This window comes from Anoplolepis gracilipes, chromosome 6 (genome assembly GCF_047496725.1).
Source record: "Anoplolepis gracilipes chromosome 6, ASM4749672v1, whole genome shotgun sequence".
Classification (NCBI taxonomy): Eukaryota; Metazoa; Arthropoda; class Insecta; order Hymenoptera; family Formicidae; genus Anoplolepis; species Anoplolepis gracilipes.
Genome location: NC_132975.1, coordinates 8090243 through 8104372, shown reverse-complemented (window position 1 = coordinate 8104372; position 14130 = coordinate 8090243). Strand labels below are relative to the sequence as shown.

At 36.4% G+C, this 14130-nt stretch overlaps 1 protein-coding gene and 1 long non-coding RNA gene across 13 annotated transcripts in view; one reads left to right on the top strand and one right to left on the bottom strand.

Moving 5' to 3' along the window:
• Positions 1 to 14130, top strand: part of LOC140666485 (latrophilin Cirl) — a 418870-nt gene that overhangs the window by 249223 nt on the left and 155517 nt on the right. The gene's annotated exons all lie outside the window — the stretch shown is intronic.
• Positions 1 to 14130, bottom strand: part of LOC140666490 (uncharacterized) — a 268533-nt gene that overhangs the window by 130005 nt on the left and 124398 nt on the right. The window contains exon 5 of one of the 3 annotated variants that reach the window (XR_012046760.1): positions 6706 to 7208. The exons of the other annotated variants lie outside the window; for them this stretch is intronic. This is a non-coding gene — a long non-coding RNA (uncharacterized lncRNA). Of the gene's footprint in view, positions 1 to 6705; positions 7209 to 14130 lie in introns of those variants that run through there. 3 annotated transcript variants of the gene reach the window in all.

Below are 14130 nucleotides of genomic sequence, written 5' to 3'. Positions count from 1 at the left end.
ATGGTCCCGCGCGGACACGTTTCATTGCGCCAACGAGAATAATCCGATTCCTCGTACGGCCTTCGACGATTCGAAACGGTAGCGAGAACCCGACGTCTCGCTACATTACCTTTCGTTATCAATGCGTTACGTGCGAGCGAGCTGAAGCTGTATATTGCTTTGACGTCGTATATAGAATTACCGGACGGCTTGGGAGATAATTAGTTACCGTGACAATTTCATGCCGTGATAATCGCTTAAAAAAAGATTTTGTTTACCAAATTTTCTTTTATTCGAATATAATAATTTTATATATGCAGTGAATTAGGGTATGATGGCCATACGGAAAAGATGGCCATAGGCTGTAATTTTTTCAATAATCGCTACATAGAGCGCTTTTTTAGTCATTATCAAAGATAATCGATATTTAGACTGTAGTTTATGTGCATATATTATTCGAAATAACTGATATTGTGAATCTTATATCATATTTTTACTTTTGACTACCTGCAAAGTTTTTCATGTGTCCACTAAAAACTGTTATAACGTTGAATAAATTACAGTTAAGCTATCGTAATCGACGTTAGACATATTATAAAGATATGTAAATTGTTATATGACCTATAATTTTTATTTTCGTTTTCACTATTTTTTTATAAATACTATGATCATCTTTCCGTCACTATGGTCATCTCTTCCTTAAAAGTTGGGTAAGATGGCCAATGTTTATGTTGTACTATTTTGATAATATAAAATTTCTATTAAATATTTTTCTTTTAATTTCGATAATATTACGCAATTTAAGCTGCAGTGAAGATAATATGCCAAACACTATTAAAAAATAACAAAACTAAAAGTATGTTTTTTGCATTTTAAAAAACTATGGCCATCTTACCCGAGTTTACCCTAATAAGAAACGACGATTAAATGTGTATCTATAATTTTGTGATATATATATATTTGTTTCACGCGGTAAAGAAATTAAATTCTACCGTCTCTACGTCTCTAACGTGGAAAACGATACCTGGGACATTATCTACTTACAAATTCCGTTAGTCGGGAACATGCGACAGGTCGTGAGCGAGTCGCCTCGGCTCGCTCCATTAGTTCTCGTTATCAATGCGTTACGTGCGAGCGAGCGCTGATCTGTGTGTCTCGTGAGCGTGTTTCGTGAAGGACCAACCGGTGCTTTCGCGTGCATCGATAAATCGACGGTTCGTAAATCTTTCGACTTCCGGCGTGGCGCGGTGCGGTGGCCGCGTACGATCGATCGGTTGGGGAAGTCACTCGGGCTATATCCTTCCATCGGTAACGCTCTATCGAGGATTAAAGCCCCGACGATAGGTGCATCCTCCGCTAGTTGCCTTCTGTTTAACGTGATTTAAAGCAGCCGATACCGCGCCATGTGAATTATGAACGACAGCGACGATCAGACATGGACGATGTTCGCGCATCGATTGATTCCACGATACATGATGCTAAATCGACCTCTCTAAAATTGTACATACTACGTATTAGATTTTGAGATTATATCTTTGGATTATGTTGGTAAAAACAGATTCTCTTATAATGATAGCCAAATAAATCATTTTTATCACAGTTGATGAGATTAGTTGGATAAAATATATTAATTACTATTTAAAGATAAAAATACACTTTTCAATTCGATATTTTGAAGCTAAAAACGAGAATTAAAAATAAATATATGAAAACTACAAATACAGAGATTTCAGAAAAATTTTGGAACTTGTTTGTTGTAAGTGCTACATAATTTTGCCTTGCGCTTTAACCAAATGGAAAATAAATTGTGTCGCAATCGCGGGAACGAACACGTAATCTCGGCGATCGCCTTGGCGTTCCTGACATAACGAAGCATCTACCTGCCGCAGTCTCTGTCTCGCGAATTCAGGTATATTCATCGAACGTGCACCTTTCACCCGGCGAAACGAGATAGAGACGTGTCGGCGCGATCATCGGAATTAAAGGTCTCCGCACCGGCCGGGATCGTTAAATCCTAGTGCGATTAAGCTAGGCCGCACGACTATACATTTATACAAAGTGCCTGAGACCTCTACTGGGTATTCTTTGGCCATAAATCCTTGGACGAATTAAACTCGATGTTGCTTTAACAAAGCAATCTCATTTGATTTTAAGATTCGATAATAATTTGATTGCGTGACAAATATTATATTAAAATTTTAAATAATTTTGGTTTTAAAGAGATCATGAAAAAGTCATTAAAAAAACTTTTTTAGCATATAAATATTATTTATATATATATATATATATAATATGTATGTGTGTAAGTATAACTAGCCTTTTAAATTTTTAAAAATAAATATATTGACATCCCTAAATTTTAATCATTTTTTATTGGTTTAAATTTGAATCTTTTATGGTATAATATTTACAATAAAATTTAGTATTATTATTATAAATAAAAGAATTGTCGCATATGTATATGCGATTGCGTGATCACGACGGACAAAATCTGATAGATTCAGAATATTTCGGATGTATCTTGAATACATATGTATATTGAATACATATTCGCGGACGCCTTCGTCTATCCGTCGAGCGGAATGTTGAAGGAGAAAGGTTTGAAAATGCCTGACGGGCGGGCGCGCGAAGCGCAGGTGTCAGCCGAAATTGGAGCGTCTTGTACGTGTCTTATTTGGAAGTCACCTTCGCGGAAGGGGTATACAAACTGTATGTAGTATATCGCCGTCAGAGGAGCGAGGGATTCTCGGGACGAGAGGCTAGGGGAGACGAGGGACGGCGACTACACTAGAAGGAAACTGCCGTTGCTACCGTCGCGTCGGTTTATCCGTACGATAGCACGGCCAATCAACGAATCCTCTCCTCGGGCTCTCGACGGTTGTCCGCCTGTCCGCCCGAAGCGGAAGCCATCCGTTTCCGTCGGTTTCACAACAGAAGCGCGCGAGGAGTCAGCCAGCGCAGCGCTTGACGAATCGTCGGCGTTTATCCGCGACGCGCGCGGAATTCCGAGAGGTCGTCTCTCCCTCTGTGTGTCTCTCCTTCTCTTTCCCTGTAGCGGTGCTCTAACCCGAATTACGTCGATGCGTGACCAGACAGGCTTAACCCGCCTGGTGGGTCTGGGTGTCTGGGCAAGACATCGCATTTCATTTTAACAAGATTTAAGAGTAAATTCTCGCGATTCTTATAATACGTGTGTATGCATTTTATTTTTAATTAGACTGTTAAAAATTGAGAATATAATTTTTCCATTATATAAATAAAATTTTAATATTAATCTTCCTTTTCCAATGCAGTTGAATACAATTTAGACATTACTAACTAATAAAGATATTAAAAATTTATTACAATTGAAATATATTTAAAAGACTTTGACTGATATTTGTTAAATATTCATTGACAGTAATCTCATTTGAGAGATGCAAAATGTTTAAATATTGAAACGATATATAATAAAAGTCATATTAAAGTGCATGATGAAATGTCACGAATTATGATGAAAATTTATCTGTGCTGTCGGATCCATTATTGCAATTTTATTTCTTCTATCTTCTTACTCTTTGCTGTCACTCGCGCGCTTAATGTCATTTAATATTTCGCATGCGTAGGCATTCAAGTGTTTCATATGCGCACGCATATGCATACGCGAGCAAGGGGGCTCACGGCAAGAGACAATAATGTGCAACGGGGCACAGTCATCGTTAATTAGCGATATTCAGCGTCATCTCACCCTCTCACTTTTTTGTTCTTTCAAGACGCGTGGGTGATTGCGGCGGGCGGGCATACACGCGTTCAATCGCGCGTGTGTTCTCGAGAACGAACAATGAACGAACAAGCGAATCAATGGCTTGTCTTTTAAAAAGAATGATCGCGACCCCTCGCTCCCTTTCCTTGGTGTCCCTCGTCTTGCACGCTCTCTCGGGTGGCTGCGTATTTATCAACAGCATACCACACTCTCTCATTGTGCTTCCTTTTCACCAACTTTTTCATTTTCGATGAAATTCGATGTCAGTCGATATGCCGCCTATAAATGGTCACGCGTTAATTGGTACGTTGTTCTGAAAAGGACGGCTGGACAATAGCGACAATGGCGAATCTGCTGGGTTGGTTCCGATCGCGAGTGTGCCAGCATTGGAGAACAATCACTAAAGATTTATTTAAGGTTTTGTAAGAGAAATTTCATTGGACCATTATGAAAAAAATATATATTTGTTGAATCAATGAAACAATTCAAGTTGGAATATCTAAAGATTAATGTGTTATTTATTATCAAATAATAGTTAAAATTATTGTGAAATATAATTGAAATTATCAAATTGTAAATTTCTACATTTCGCAAAAAAATATGTACATATGTCTATAAAAAACACCTAATAAAATCTATATCAATTTTAGAGAAATTAACGTTATCTGCAATATATAATTATGATGGAAAAAAATATAGAAATCAAGAATTATATAAGTCAACTCACATCGAGAGTATCGGTAATCAGCGTTCAACGCGTCGAGATTCGGTGAGTTTTCGCCGAATTAGCGAAAACCTCCCCCGTTTCAACTGGCGTTCGGCAAACATTTTCGCGCAAAATCAGCGAAACACGACGGCGCGAGCGAGCGCAAATCGAAGCGCGCTAATTTGAGGGTGGGCTCGGTTGCGTGACCGGCATTCGGCAGTTGCCATTTCGGCGGCATCGCCCCGGAGATTTCTTTGGGGATACAGACGATCTCTCGAGATTAAACTCGGATGGCGACGGATGTAATCGCGCGTTTCCATGCCGACCACGGGTTATGCAATCCATGTGATCTCGTGAAATACGATTTTCCTATTTGACCTTTTTTGCTATTATTGTAAGGATCAAGACATCAAAATATCTATAATAACTTAAGTGTGTGAAGGAGCGAAGGAAATTAAGTCGGATTTTCTACTACAACTGGTACAGAATTGAAAACTGCGCTTCTGTTCGATGAACTCAAGCGGAACATTCAGGATATTATATATATAAGCTATATTTTAGAGAAATAACTTCTCTCTCGGAATTTCTCAAATCCACTTGCATTGCAATCGTAATTCACCATTATCGCAAGCTATATCGAATGTAAGCGGAAATCGCGAGACATCGAGGCACCTGTACAAAAAAACACGAACGCACGGCTTCCATTTCCCAAACGACGCAAGGTGAAAGACGCAAAAAGGAGCTCCGTGCGACTCGTTACGTCGGAAAACATCGTAGGCGAAACTACAAACGAATGCGATACGACGACGGTGGGAAACGAAATTCAAATACGCGTAATGCATCGGCCAGAAACGTCGTCGTGAAAAAGGAAGGTCGGTCTCTCTCTTTTTCTATCTTGACGGAACTCGGCTTCGAAAATACGATCAAGAGTCGGCCACGGTGAGAAAAGAGAGGAGAAGGTCGTGGACGGCTAGCCGGTGGTTTCTCTCTGTGTCGCCGGGAAAACGTCGCCTTTAATCGAATCCCATTAAGATTTAAGGGCGAGCCGTGCAATAAATTACGCTACCACCCGCCGTGAAACGCTATCGGCTCCCGATAGGCAAAGAAACGTTCTCGTGCCCGGTTTACGGGTTCGGAATTATTCGATCGTCTCGATTACGGACCTGTCGCGCGACTCCTCGTTAGATCGAAAAGAACTCGTCGACAGGAACGACGAAATACCGCAGTAATGCCGGGAAATCGAACATGCGCGATAAAGATTCAATTGGAATAACAGTACAGATTTATTATTCCGCAGCTTCGTAATCCCAAAGATTGTATTCTGATGATTGTGATAAAGTCGTGTGATTTTGTGAATTTCATGCCTCTTTCTATATGTTATTAACTCTTATTCCGTACTGATGGATCATTTTTGTCTGTGATTTTTCTAACAACGTCAATTTCTCGAAAACAAATAATCATAAAATAATATATTTAAGTAAAGTATTTTTCAAATTTATTATTTTAGTCTTTATTTCTTAGAATGTTCAAAGAAGGTATATACATTTTTTCAGATTTTTTAAAATACTTTTACATATTAATAAACTTATCGAAAATACGCTGACCGACCTGTACAGTTAGAAGGTGCCAAAAATAACAATACGGAGTAAAGATTAAATTTGTACAATATATCTTTTCAAATTCGATAATTTTAGGAATGAAAAAATGACAGCAATATATGATCTCTAAATGCTTGCTTTTTAAAGTTCTTAAGGAGATTTAAAATTTTATATTATAATTTTCCATAATAAAGATTCTCTCTCTATATTTTGATTTAACAGATTTCATATATCAGAAAAATGAATAAATTTGTATCTTGGAGGAGCAATTCTTTTTATAGAATGATGTTCGTGATTCAAAATTTACATTTTTACATTTTGACATGAATAATATTCAAAATGATTCAAATTTACAGTTTTATATTTTTACATATTAAATTAACGTGGCATATACTTTGTTACGGTTTACGTCACGATTATTTACTCGTTATTATTTTTATATTGATTCACATTGTTGGATTTCTTAAAATAGTAAATTTTCCGCATTTTTATGCTTTACATCTCAAACGTTTTATTTGATCAGAAGAGAATGAAAATATATTCTATGAATTTCTTTTGTTATATCTATATATTCTACAAATTAATAAGAAAATAGAGAATAATTTCTATGTTTGCATTTTTTTATTTATATCTCTAATTTTTTCTCGTGAAAAATATTCACAATTATGCTTTAATCGTCCATAAAAAAAAAACTGTTATTATTTTTAACTCTATTCAATTTGTTTCTGTTTCAGGTGAGTTACTGTGATCCACTTTACTTTATAAAAGCTATACTGTCGCTTGAAGGTAAAAGGTAGGACAATATACACAATTAGCGTTTTCCATATATAATTATCGAATTCCATTAATCTAAAACTTGCTCGTTTAATTTCGTTACAAATAAATTCTCTTTTAAACGAAATAACGATGATTAGAATTAAAGTGAAACTATTTTGGGAAAGATATTACTATAACTCCGTAACAATGTTTCTTCTTTGTTTATTCGTGAATTCCAATTTCGTAGTCTGTCTTTCATTCGTTCTCCGAGTAAGGCCGGTGGCCAAGGTCTCGAGATTGATTATCGATGCAAGACACGTCTCTGTAGCGCCAAGGAGAAAAAGTCCAGCCGACTCAAGACGAGTCGCAGTTACTAGCACGCCGGAAATCATGTTTGATCCGGGTGACAGGATTGACAGGCAGCGACCTTCGGATGAATTCAGGAATCCTTTTATAATTTTTCTATTTTTAACTCTCCTACGATGTAGTGTTAAATGTCGCAATCATAGCATATAGCTTATTAAATTCTTGAAACATTTTGACGGCCAGTTTTCGACATATTGACTTTGAAGATTCTCATAAATAATTGACAAATTTTAAAATATTAAAGAGAGACACAAATCTATATATTTATTAACACATTTAGCATTAATTTTGTTTAACAATATCTATATCGTAAATATAACGTTTCTTTTTATATAACGGTTTAATTCCATTGCAACGAATTATATTTTGTCTTGAAATATATTAAATAATGTGTATATATATATATATTAATAATATATTAATAACAATTCAATTTTCGCGTAACAAAAACTTCACTTAAACTTTGAATATTGAATTTAAATAGCAAGCTCAATATTTTCTTCGTCAGTCATTATACTGAAATAGTGAAACGAGTCGCAACAAAGATCATTACATGCTCGCGAATCGCACATTGGGTCGTTAATGTGTCTCGTCGTGCAAGCGACGGCTTTACGCGGGCTGTATGCGCTTCACACTAAACGAATCGCATTACGTGCGCCATTATCGTAGAACGTACTACTTGCCTTACTATCGGAATCTGAAATTTCGCAGTTGTGCCTCGCACCTGCTGCGCTTCGACGCGAAATTATGCGCGCCGCAAATCGCAGTCTCGCGTGCTGCGGAGCCGCGGCGGACAGCGCGATCGATAGTCGATCTTTCGCGCGGCGTGTCTCGCGCATACCAACGAGCTCGAGGAAAACGAGCCTCTTCGTTGCACCTCAACAGCAGCTCTTTGCATCGTCACATTGCGCTATACGCTGACAAAGTTTTAACGATGTACAATAAAGATAATTCTTTCGCTCAAACGCGTTCCTCCGTGACTCGATTTAATCAGTAAATAATCCTTTATTAAATTAGCCTTGTCATATGAACCAATTAAAAGATATTTGTTCTTTGAATGATGTATTGTAATATTTAACGGAATATACATATATATATATATATATATATATATATATGTATATGTCTTTTTCGAAATTTTTTTAAAAAGAGTCGACCTTAGGTTTAAAAAAAAAAAAAAAAAAAAACATTTAACATTATAAATTTGATATTTTTATATATTGCAGAAATCGAAAAAGACAGGGAAATATATATATATATATAAAAATATCAAATTTATAATGTTAAATGTTTTTTTTTTTTTTTTTTTTTATAAACCTAAGGTCGACTCTTTTTAAAAAAATTTAGGAAATTATTGTTTGCAACTTTTTGATATTTAATATTAAATATTTTAATATTAAAAAATGATCAATCAAGTTTTTCCATGAACGAGCACCATTTTGGCTCTTCTCTGTATGTGCGGTTATTATATAACTTTTAAACCATGAGAGAAAAGTTGATCTCTATATGTCATTCTCATTAAACGCAAAACAGCGACGTGTAGCATGAATATTTTGAACGACAAGTTTTAATGACGCACATTAAGCGAAGATCGCCATTCGCGTAAGTTCTCATGATTCAGCTATCGAAGCCACATACGTAAGTAATTAATTATAAACGTCAGAATGAGAAAAGAGAGTAAAAAAACCACTAGGGCAGCATAATCCTTTGGGAAGTAAGAAAAACGGTCGTTTTGAAAGTTTTGAACAAATTTAATAACGCTACGCTAGAAAGTCGCAACTTCGCTAATAAAATTGCTGTCTAATAATAAGTATCGTTGCAGGATAGTCTTCAGCTCAGCAATGTTCCTTTCATGATCTCGCTCGCTTTCGTTTTTCTCATAATTGTTTCCCCAATGCACGTACATACATATGTTGAAAAGGGGTATTTATATATGTTCTAGCCAATCGATTAAATAAACTTATCTACAAGATATGTAAAGAATAGTACCTATAATATTTTATTTAGATAAATATTCTTTATGATTTAATTTAGTAAACAATAGAAAGAGAAGAAGAACCGAAATATAGATTGAAATATAAAAATGTCAATAAAATGGATATTATAGGATATATTAGATACTATTGAATATTTTTAACGTTTAAAAAAGTAATGTTTTAGAAGAAAGAATAATAATAGAAGTGCATATTTAATTGTTTTTTATTTCACATGTAATATTCTTTATAAATTAACGTTTTTAAAATTTAATTTAGTATTGTAAAAAATAAATTATAAGAGGTAAAGAAAATGTAAGATAAATAATCGATAAATTGTAAACTGTAATGTGAAAAAGTTATAATATTGCGTACAATGTTGCAATTTTTCTTGTACAAAATTTTCTAGGATTTAACTAGGATAGTAATGTAAAAAACGAAATAAAATAGAAAATAAATTGTTAGAGAAAATTGTCGAGAATGTCGAGAGATTCTCTTCGCGTTACCACTGCGTAAAAAATTATTACAACATAAGGGAAGAGAAACGAAGAGATGTATGTTTTAATTATTCATATCTCCTATAAAAGACTACGCACAGACTGATATTTTTTAGGATTTAACTTAATGGGCTAGAACAGAATTAAATGCAGGATAAAACACTAAAGAAGATCGTGTAACGCTGATGTGTTTTCCACAATGCCACTGAAAATATTATAATGAAGAGAGAGAATGTGTGTAGTAAAATAAAGTTATTTATATCTTTTACAAAATAATCGGCTTTGGAAAAAATAATTAAAGAAACTTTAAAACATACAAATATTTAGAATAGTCGTATCTTCTATAAAAGACTATGCACAGACAGATATTTTGTAGGGTTTAACTTTAATGGGTTAGAATAGAATTAAATGTAGTATAAAACATTAACTTAAGAAAGATCGTGAACGCTGATGTGTTTTCCAACAATGCTACTGAAAAATATTATAATGAAAATAAAGTGTGCACTAATAAAGTTATTCATATATTTTACAAAATAATATGCTTTGCAGAAAATGATTGAAAAAAAATTTAAATATACAGATATGTACTTAAAATATGCGATTAAATTTACAGATTGCAGATACTATTATCGTAAATGGTATATATAATACGAAGTGTATCCATCTTGGAATTATCCATAACTGCCAGAGTATTTATAATTTTCCCACAAATTATCCTGACTCGAGGAAGCCGGTTTTTTTTAAATATGCGCAGGCGTCAGGTATTTAATAAAACATGCATCCGCAAATTACGGAGGATAGGTACCTTCTTCGCTGTCATTGCGTGAAACAAACCGAAGCCGAGAAAAAACGGTCGGTGCGTCGATGATCATGACACGCGATATTCGCTCGCTCTGGGCAAATGTATCTTTTCTTTTCTTCTTTTCCTCAACTGCATTCTGTAATACGACAAACTTTCGAGATCGCGCAACCTTCGTCGCGATACGGAAAAATAAATAAAGAAAGAAAGAAAGATAGAAAAACGATTTTACTCGCGCGTATTCCGGCATATCGAGTTTGCAAGAGCCGGTGCATCGGGCTAAATAATTAATAGTTGATCGAAGTACAAACGCGCCTACGAACAGTCGGAGGATGGGTGGAGAGACGGAAGGATAAACGGAGGAGAAGCAATAAGGCAGATCGCGGTAGCGATACGAAGAACTCTCCATGATAGCTCGAGATGCGCTATCTCCTCTCTCTCTCTTTTTACATCCTTTTTTTTATTATCCTCTCCTCGCGCGAGAACGCGAGATTGCCGCACGTGAATGATAGCGAACGAAGAGTGGCGCTTCGCGTTAAATATGCATCGTTCGGGAGATAAATTGCGCCTTAACCAAGAGCCAGTCGGTCGGGTATTATAATAACCTAATAAAAGTGATTAATACGGGACCGCCGCGATATATTATTCTGCGGCATCGTCGGGGATGCGCCGTCGGGCAAGGCGGTTATCCTGGGCGTGAGACGCCCTCTCGATGGACGGGATATTCTACTTCCAGCGACACGCACCGCCGCTCCTAGACCCTGCGGTCGGGCATGTACATATTTGTGTGTATGTGTGTCCTGCGCGCGGAGCTTATTGCGGTCATGTGTGGCGACGTCGGTAAATGGGCGCGCGACACCATTAATTTGTGAATAACGGACTTCCTGGTGGAAAATTAAGGAAGCATCGCGGTTAGAGCAGAAACGAAAAATAAATAGAGTCGTTAATATATATCTTTCATTTTCATATTAAAGACATGACGGTTGACACATTTTAGTTGTGTCTCTCTCTTATTCAGATTTCTCGCAATATAATTATCCTATAATTATTAGAAATATGATCAACATTCTTTCAACTTAGATGTCTCTGAGCAAAAATACGACATTTTTTTTCGTAGGTATCGGCAAATTGTCAGTGTTGGTATTCCGCGAAAATATAACGTTATAAATACATTCGCCAGTATATGTATAAACAACTGCGAAAATTGCTGAAAGCCACACGAGAGACAACAATATACGGACGTTATTTTAACATTCATTTGAGTTCTCGGGGCATGCAACAACGGAATTCCGTCGGGTTACGGATACTCTCCGCTGTTCCTGCGCTTCCGCTGCGCGGAATGTGACCCGCACGGAAACTTTCTCTCCGCGCGTTGTGCTCTTATTTTACCCTCCACCGGATTTACATGCGCGACCCGCGAACTCCGCTTGCCGTATCATTATTGCTTTTCGGCTTGTTCGTTACACGCCATACACGAGCGCTGCAGCAAAAGTTTCCCCGTTTCCGCTCTCCCCCCCTCCCCCCCTCCTAACCATCCGCTTCGCTCTAGAATCTAGGTACCTTCGCTCGCGATCTCCGACTCGATCGACTTGCGCGTTTACGGATCCCATCTTCTCTCGAGATCGCGCACGGAACACGCCGCGACGACGACAACGGAGTGCATTTATCCCGGGGCATTTTAGTGCGCGCCGGATGGCGGCAAGTTGCATTCACCCGAGAATCGCTCGTAAAAACCTGCGGAACCAATTTTCCCACCGGCCGACCCACCGTTCCGTCGTCGCGCTTTCTCGAAGTAACGTCGATGCAAGAATAGAGACAATTTTCGATTTGCGCGATTGGCCGGGGACTATCGCGACCCGCATAAATAGAACGCGCGCGATATATAATAAAAAGTGCAGTTTTCTGTGAGTGGAAAATGAGTTTGATTAGTAGTTTTACAAGTTAGATTGCAGTGCCGTTAAACAAAATTTCACTGACTGAATTCATTGACATGCTTGTGTACTACAAACTCACTCTTTGTAAATGCTTCATGTGACACAATTATATAGATTTTATTTAAAAATTAGTTTTGGCTTTTGCAAACAATATCGTTTTTTTTATTTTTTAGATTGTCTCATATTTCTTTATAATTCTATCAAGACTTATATAAACATCAAATATTACGTAAGCCTATAGTACTTGCATAATATGTAGGATATATTTAAAAATTTGCGTAAGATATTTATATTCGAGATCTATGCATGCGAAGGCACATTTTTCACATAGTGAATTCGAAAATAAATGTTGAACGTAAATTAATAAATTTTGAGTATTCTGTTTATTATATAGTCGATATTTTATATATCTGTTTCAATGAGATTTCCCGAAGTACGCTATATCATTTCTTCCATACCAGAAGATGCGGAACGCAAACTGAGTGCCGACCTTCTTTTCGACGGAGATAAAAAAACTGCTGCTTGGCCGACTGTAATTGAGCCATTAATTGCAAAAGTGGCTTAGAATACAACGTTTTACGAGCGCCGTTTGGGTACCTTTTGCGTGGCATCGGTGTCGCTCCGCGTTTTTATTTTCTGAAAGAAAGAAAGAAGGCAAAGAACAAGAAAATAAGCGATAGGAAGAGAGAGAGAGAGAGAGAGAGAGAAAGAGAGGGGAGCTGTTTCGCGCGAGCTGCAATTCGCCTCCCCCAGCTTCTCCTTATTGCCCCCGCAAATTGACCTAATTCTCGCTACGTGCTGCGGGTGCTCTATAATCTCTTTCGAGTCATAGGAAATCTGATCCTGGGCGAAGCAATTTTCCGCGCGAGGTCACGCGACGGATTCCTTCATCTTTGAGAGAGTGACTGAAAAATATTAGCGCTAATGCCTGAATAATCTTTATTTATATCTCGTAAATCGTATCGTAATCTTTCTCTTTATCTTTAAGAAATAAAAAAAAAGGTATATTTAACTTTAGTTTATTTAATTTTAGAAAATTATTCATTCTTAATTTAATTTCTTATTTATCTTGTTAGTTATTTTTAGTTACAAATCTAGTGCATATTATTTAACAATGATTTGTAGCTTGAAGTAATCTTTTTTCGATAAAAGAATTTCCACACTTTTTATTCGTATAAATTCGATAAAGAAACTTTTCTCTATAAATGAGAGCTTACTGTGCTGAAAATTATCTTTTAGACTTTAGTTTTAACGATTTCAAAAGTGAAGTGGAATTAATATTAGTACAATGTTAGCTAACTTATAAAACGACAGAAACATTAAAGTTTAAAACTTTTATTGATTTTTCCTCGCTTATGTTCTTTCTTTCTACTTTCGACTTGTCCCGTTTTCATTCCAGTCAGACGAGTCTGACGGTTGCGAGTAATCTCTGTGTCTGATTTATAGTTTTTAATTTGAGTCTCATTTCAACCCTCTTGCACGTCGCACGAGAAGCGCGGGGGGGGGGGGAATGAAGAAGCTCGGAAAAAATTCGGGCCAATCTTTTCAATCTTAAGTGGCATCGTTTTTCTTTGTCCAAATCCAAATGACGGAAGTTTACTTTAAAAGATTGTACCGTTTGTGTTAATTTGATAAAACTATTAGCCTTTTATATATTCAACATTTTTTTGCAGTTTTTTTTACATTCTCGAATCCTCGTGATTTACAATCATCTTAAATATTACAAATCTAAAATTCATTATAAAAGAAAATTAATTAATATTATATATTTATATATTTG